We start from the raw sequence: 7,107 nt of genomic DNA on the forward strand, positions 1-7,107 counted from the left end.
TTTAATATTAATTATCTATAAAAATACATTTTTTCTTAATATTCTTATTTTTATTCACTTCATGTAAATTTAAATAATTTTTAAATTATTATTATATACATCTTTCATTTTTTAAAAATATTAATTATTTTAAAAAATCAGCTAGATTTGCCAACAAAATTGGAAATTTCATTTGAGATAAAATACATTGAAGTTGCCAATCCAGTATTCAATTTTATTTAAACTAAAGTTGCTAATCCAATATTCAATTTTATTTAAACTAAAGTTGTCAATCAGGTTGGAAACTTTAATTAAAAAAAGAAAAGTAGAGGGATTAATGAATTTAATTTAGGTTGCCTACACCATTAGCAACTTTGACAAAAAAATGCCAATTCTTTTAATATTTTCTGAATCCGCCCATTTACGTAAATCTCAAAAAAAACTGCACCACTTTGGTAAAATTCCCTATGTTTTGCTATCCGATTGTGGACCAACTCATACATCCCTTCCCCCACATTGTGATTCTTAACCCACGATCCCCACAGAAGATCCAAATTCCTATTTTCCAAAAACAGGGTTGTGTCCAAAGAATTCTACTGCAAGATCAGCAGGATCTGAAGCTATCCAAAAAATAGAACATCTACTATCTACGGAACATTTATGTTTCCAATAACCAGCATTGAACTCTTTGTATTCATTTTGTGTTTGCATTGTTTGAATAGAAAAGCTTTTTGAAAACTATGTTGGATTGTACTGGATTCTTAATTCATTCTTGAAAACTAAAATATTTTCTGTCTTTAACCAAAACCAGTAATAATCAGTTTTTTTTTAAGTTTAATCTGTTTATTTTTCTCTGTTACTAAAATTGACGCCCCTCCTCCCTCCCGCCCTCGACGCCCTCCGCCGCGCCAACCTACCCATGACCCTCCCCGCCGCCCACTCCCTCGCCAAAACCCTTGCCGCCGCCGGCCTCCTCCACGACCTCCTCTGGCTGTTCCGCGCCATGACGGCCAACAACCTGCTCCCCTCCCTCCACACCCTTAACTTCCTCCTCAACGCCCTCGTCAATGTTGGAATAAGCTAAATAGAAGAGTGTATAAATAGGTGTGCATTTATGTTCATTGGTGTACATCATATAACACACAGTTTCTCTATTAAAGGTTTTTTCAGTTTTCAATTCCAACTATCATTTAATTCCCAACAGAGTGGTATCAGAGCATAGGGAGGGGACTTGTGTGGTTTCCTGGCAGTGAGGGTAAGACTGTTGCTGGAACTTTGAGCAGAGGAGGATCTGCTGTTTTGCAAGCCAAGAATTGAAGGTTGACTGTTGTAGGTGATAGCTGTCATGGCTGCATTTGGTGTGGTTCCAGGGAGTCTTCCAGTGTTTGATGGGAAAGATTATGATGATTGGATTGTGAAGATGGAAGCCATTCTTGGTTTTCAAGAATTAGAAGAAGCTGTCAAGATTGGGTTTCAAGATTCAACCAAGCTTGAAACAGAGGAGCAGAAGAAAAAGTCTGAGAAGCAGTCAAAAGAAAATAAAAAGATTGATTGCAAGGTGCGTATGTTACTGCATCAGTGTGTCTCAGCTGCCATTTTCCAGAAAATCTCAAAAGCTGAATCTGCCAAGCATATTTGGGACATACTGGAACAGACCTATGGAAATACTGGTAGGGTTAAGAAGGTGAGGCTTCAATCACTCTGAAGACAATTTGAATTGTTGTCCATGACTGATCAAGAATCAGTGTGTGATTACTTTGGTAAAATCCAAGCAATTGCAAATTCCATGAGAGGCTGTGATGAGCAGTTGCCTGATTCAAAGGTGGTTGAGAAGATTCTTAGAACTTTGACTCCTGCTTTTGATCACATTGTTGTGGCAATTGAAGAATCCAAGGATCTTGATGAAATGACAGTAGAAGAACTCTAGAATTCTCTTGAAGCACATGAGCAGCGGTTACTTTCAAGAAAAGGTAAAGAAAAGGTGGTAGAGCAAGTTTTCCATGCTTAAACTGCTGGCAGAGGCAGAGGTAGAAGTGGCTGAAAAAAAGAAAGGAAGAGGAAGAGGAAGAGGAGGTCAATCAAGTGATTGGCCTGCTTCAAGCAATCAGAACCAGAGTCAAAATAGTGTGCAGAAGCATAAATTGGCTGCTGGTAGAGGGAGTCAAGATCATGGATCCAAGAAATTCCATGATAAAAGAAAACTGCAGTGTTATAATTGTGGAAAGTATGGTCATTTTACAGCTGAATGTTGGGGAGCTGATAACAGTAACAATACTGGAAAATTTTCCAAGAAAGATGAAGCACATCTAGCTCAAGAAGATGAAGATTCTGATTTAGATCAAGTATTATTGATGGCCACTACAAATCAAGATGAAGATGCTTCAAGTTGGTACTTAGACACAGGCTGTTCCAATCATATGACTGGAAACAGGGAGTGGATTATTGATTTTGATTCTAATGTCAAAAATAGTGTGAGATTTGCAGATAATAGTATGATCTTTGCTGAAGGAATTGGCAAGGTCAGATTCACTTGTAAAGATGGAAGAGTTGGTTGTATGAGTGATGTCCTATATGTGCCATCAATGAAGAATAATCTTCTCAGCTTAGGCCAACTACTGGAAAAGGGATTCAAAATGTCAATGGAGCAGAATTCTATCAAGATCTATGATCAGAAATCAAGGTTAGTTCTTAAGGCACCTTTGTCTAAAAATAGGACTTTTAAGACTAATCTTAATACATCAACTGCACAATGCTTGTCTTCAATTGGGAATAAGGAGGAAACAAATCTGGTGTGGCACTACAGATTTGGCCATTTGAATTTCAAGAGTTTGAACCAACTGAGCAGTAAACAAATGGTCACAGGGTTGCCACCAATCAACCTATCTCATAAGACTTGTGAAGGTTGCCTATTTGGGAAGCAATCAAGAAAGAATTTCAAGAACTCTGTACTGCAAAGAGCAAAGAAGCCTTTGGAGGTTGTATACTCAGATGTATGTGGCCCTCTGATAGCAATTCACTTGGAGGTAATAGGTATTTTCTTACTCTTGTGGATGAATTCACCAGAAAAATCTGGATCTACCTATTAAAGGAGAAAGGTGAGGTGTTTGGAAGATTTGTAAAATTCTGTGTTAAGGTTGAAAGGCAATCAGGCTATGCCTTAACCATTTTCAGAACTGATGGAGGTGGAGAATTCAATTCCAAAGAGATGGAAGAATTTTGTGTTGCAAAAGGAATTGAACATGAAGTTACAGCTCCTTACACTCCACAACATAATGGAATTGCAGAGAGAAGAAATAGAACTTTGCTTGATATGGCAAGGTGCATGCTCAAAGGCAAAGGGCTGCCTCATAGCTTTTGGGGAGAGGCTGTCACCACTGCAGCCTATATTCTCAATAGGTGTCCTACAAAAAAATTGGAGGCAGCTGTACCAGAAACAGTTTGGTCTGGACTTAAACCAACTGTTAGTCATTTGAAAATTTTTGGTTCCTTGTGCTACAGGCATATTCCAGATGAGAAGAGGAAGAAGTTGGAAGATAAGAGTGAAGCTCTTATCTTAATTGGATATCATCCAACAGGTGCTTACAGGTTGTTCAACCCAGTAAACCAACAAATTCTCATCAGCAGAGATGTTGTTGTAGATGAGAATGCATCCTGGAATTGGAGTAAATCTGTAAAACAGATTCATTGTTTTTTAGAAGACAGTGGACAACAACAAGATGAAGAACACGAAAATACTGTTGAGCCAGAATCTAGAAGATCACAAAGGCAAAGATTTCCTTCTTCCAGATTAACAGGTCATGAAGTTTACAGTGATAATTTGATCACTGATGAAGGAGAGTTGGTTCACTTAGCATTTGTGGCAGACATTGAGCCAATCACTTGGAAGGAAGCAATAGTTGATAGAAAGTGGAAGAGTGCAATGATTGAAGAGCTGGACTCACTGGAGAGAAATGAAACCTGGGAATTAGTGTCTTTGCCAAAGGGAAAAAGACCAATTGATGTCAAATGGGTTTTCAAGATAAAACTTAAGTCTGATGGCAGCATAGCCAAGCATAAAGCAAGATTAGTTGCTAAGGGTTTTCTGCAGAAACATGGAATAGACTACACTGAAGTCTATGCACCAGTGGCCAGATTGGAAACCATTAGATTGGTGATTGTTGTGGGCAGTTCTAGAAACTGGAAAATCTATCAAATGGATGTTAAATCTGCATTCTTGAATGGAATTTTAGAAGAGGAGGTTTATGTGACTCAGCCACCAGGTTTTGAAGTAAAGGATGCCAGCCACAAAGTGTTCAAACTTAAGAAAGCACTTTATGGACTCAAACAAGCTCCTAGAGTGTGGAATAAACTGATAGATTCATTTTTGCTCAAGCTAGGCTTCACAAAGTGTTCAGTAGAATATGGAGTGTATGTAAGAGAGTCACAAAGTCAAAGCTTAATCTATGTATGTCTATATGTGGATGATTTGTTAATCACAGGGAGCTCAATGACAGAGATTGAGCAATTCAAAAATAGATTGAAGGCTGTTTTTGAAATGACAGATTTGGGAATGCTTAGCTATTTTCTGGGAATGGAATTTGTATACACAGATCAAGGTATTATCCTGCATCAAAGGAAGTACATTAATGAAGTGCTCAACAGATTCAATATGAATCAATGCAATGGAGCTAGGGTGCCTGCTGCTGGAAATTTGAAACTGACAGAAGCCTTGGAGGAGATTGTAGTAGATAGTACTTTGTTTAAACAGATTGTTGGAAGTTTAAGGTTCATCTGCAACAGCAGGCCAGACATAAGCTATGCAGTTGGACTAATAAGCAGATTCATGTGTAATCCAAGAGTCTCTCATATGGCAGCAACAAAGCACATATTGAGGTATCTTAAGGAGACAACAGGGTATGGCTTACTGTTTCCAGTAAGCTTGAATAAATCTGAAGACTGTTTGGAGGCTTGGAGTGATTCAGACTGGTGTAGTGATAAAGTGGGAAGGAAGAGCACCTATGGATATTTTTTCAAATATCTGAAAGCACCAATTTCTTGGTGTTCTAAGAAGCAAACTGTAGTTGCTCTCTCATCTTGTGAGGCAGAGTACATAGCTGCAGCAGAGGCAGCTTGTCAATGTGTTTGGCTTGAATCTGTGCTTAATGATTTGAAGTTGGATCATGTCAAGCCTGTGCAACTTTGTGTGGACAACCAATCAGCCATCAACCTTGCAAAGAATCCAATCTCACATGGGAGGAGTAAACACATAGAGACCAAGTTCCATTTCTTAAGGGAACAAGTTGGAAAAGGAAAGTTAGAAGTGAAGCATTGCAACACCAAGGAGCAAGTGGCTGATATTTTCACCAAACCACTTAGACTAGACAGATTTGAAGAACTAAGAGAGTGGTTAGGAGTTAGAAGTGTTGCAGAATTTAGCTTAAGGAAGAGTGTTGGAATAAACTAAATAGAAGAGTGTATAAATAGGTGTGCATTTATGTTCATTGGTGTACATCATATAACACACAGTTTCTCTAATAAAGGTTTTTTCAGTTTTCAATTCCAACTATCATTTAATTCCGAACCGTCAACGCCTCCCTCGTCGACTCCGCGGAGCGCGTGTTCAAATCAATGCAGGAAAGCGCCTCGCCCAAACCCGACATCGTCAGTTACAACACGCTCCTCAAAGGCTACTGCAAGGTCGGGCGAACGCGGAACGCTTTGCCCACGCTCCACGAAATGGAGGCTGGAAACGTGCCACCCGATGAGGTCACGTACATGACCTTGATGCAGGCGTGTTACAATGAGGGTGACATGGATTCGTGTGTGAGTCTGTACCATGAGATGGAGGAGGATGAAGTGTTGGTAACGAAAATCCCTTCTCACGCGTATAGTTTAACAGTATTTGGGTGCCATAGTTCTGTGAGTAATTGTATTAACATATAATCATATCATTTATCTGTTTTATTTGATTCATGCCGGTGATAGCTTGATTGATGCTGTAATTACAAAACAAAATATGCCATGCCATGTCTCTTGATATATGTTATGGAGAGATACTCTTGTTATAACAAAGATAGTATAAAAATAGAACAGTGAACTCCTATATAATAAAGGCAAGACGTAGGTGTACTCTACCCTAGATATTTTTGGTGTGATTCTCTATTCTAAGTTTGAGTTTCATTTCTATAATAACCAGCACCACCACCATTTAGTACTGTTTTGAGGTTTTGCTACATTAAGGTTCTGATTTTCTGTTAATTTTTTCTTATACTACTTTTTCTGCACAAAAGACACTTAACCCTGATTAAAGAAACTAATTTCGTGAATAAGAATATTCTCTCTTAAATCCTAAATCTGAAAAAAAAAATTTACAAGACTTTAATTAAAAATAATATTAGAATTGAGTAAAATTGTGCATCATACTACAGATTCATCTCTATATTCATTTACTTGTTAAGTGAACTAGAGATACAATTTAACACTAGATAAAAATCCAGCTAGGGATAGTGTGCAAGAAAACAAAAAACACTATATGAATAAATGTTAAAAGTTAACGTATAACATGAGAGATGAAGGGTTAGGCTGTAGTGCAAGAGTTGAAATATCTCTCAAATATTTTTTTTTAATTTTTTTATAATAAAAACTTATGAAAAAAAACATGCAACAACACTAGACGTGAAAGGTAAGGTATAAAATATAAGTAACCAATATAAACTAATTAACATACAGTAAAAATGATATAAAGAAAAAAGGGATAGAATATATATATTAAATAAAACAAAAGATAAACTAGACCTGAATTTCCTTATCATACTAAAAGAATCAACAAGAGTTTACACTGAAATATGTGAAGAAAATATCAAAATAATCCAAACTAATATTAATTTATTTAATATGAGACTTGTAATAGGCTTGGACTTGTAATATTTTGGGGTTTTGAAAAAAAGGATGGGTGCAAATCACAATTGAACTGATGGAGGGAGAATTAACCCTTTCTTTTTTAACTTATAATACAGGAAAGAGTATTTTTTCTTACACCCTATCAAAATTCTTCCCGCACCTTATCAATTTTTAAAAAGTATTTTTTTTTTAATGACATCTAGATTGTCTTTTATGAAAGTTTTTTCCAGAATTTACAAATTATATTCT

The sequence above is a fragment of the Phaseolus vulgaris genome, chromosome 11 (assembly GCF_051622355.1).
Source record: "Phaseolus vulgaris cultivar YP4 chromosome 11, ASM5162235v1, whole genome shotgun sequence".
NCBI lineage: Eukaryota > Viridiplantae > Streptophyta > Magnoliopsida > Fabales > Fabaceae > Phaseolus > Phaseolus vulgaris.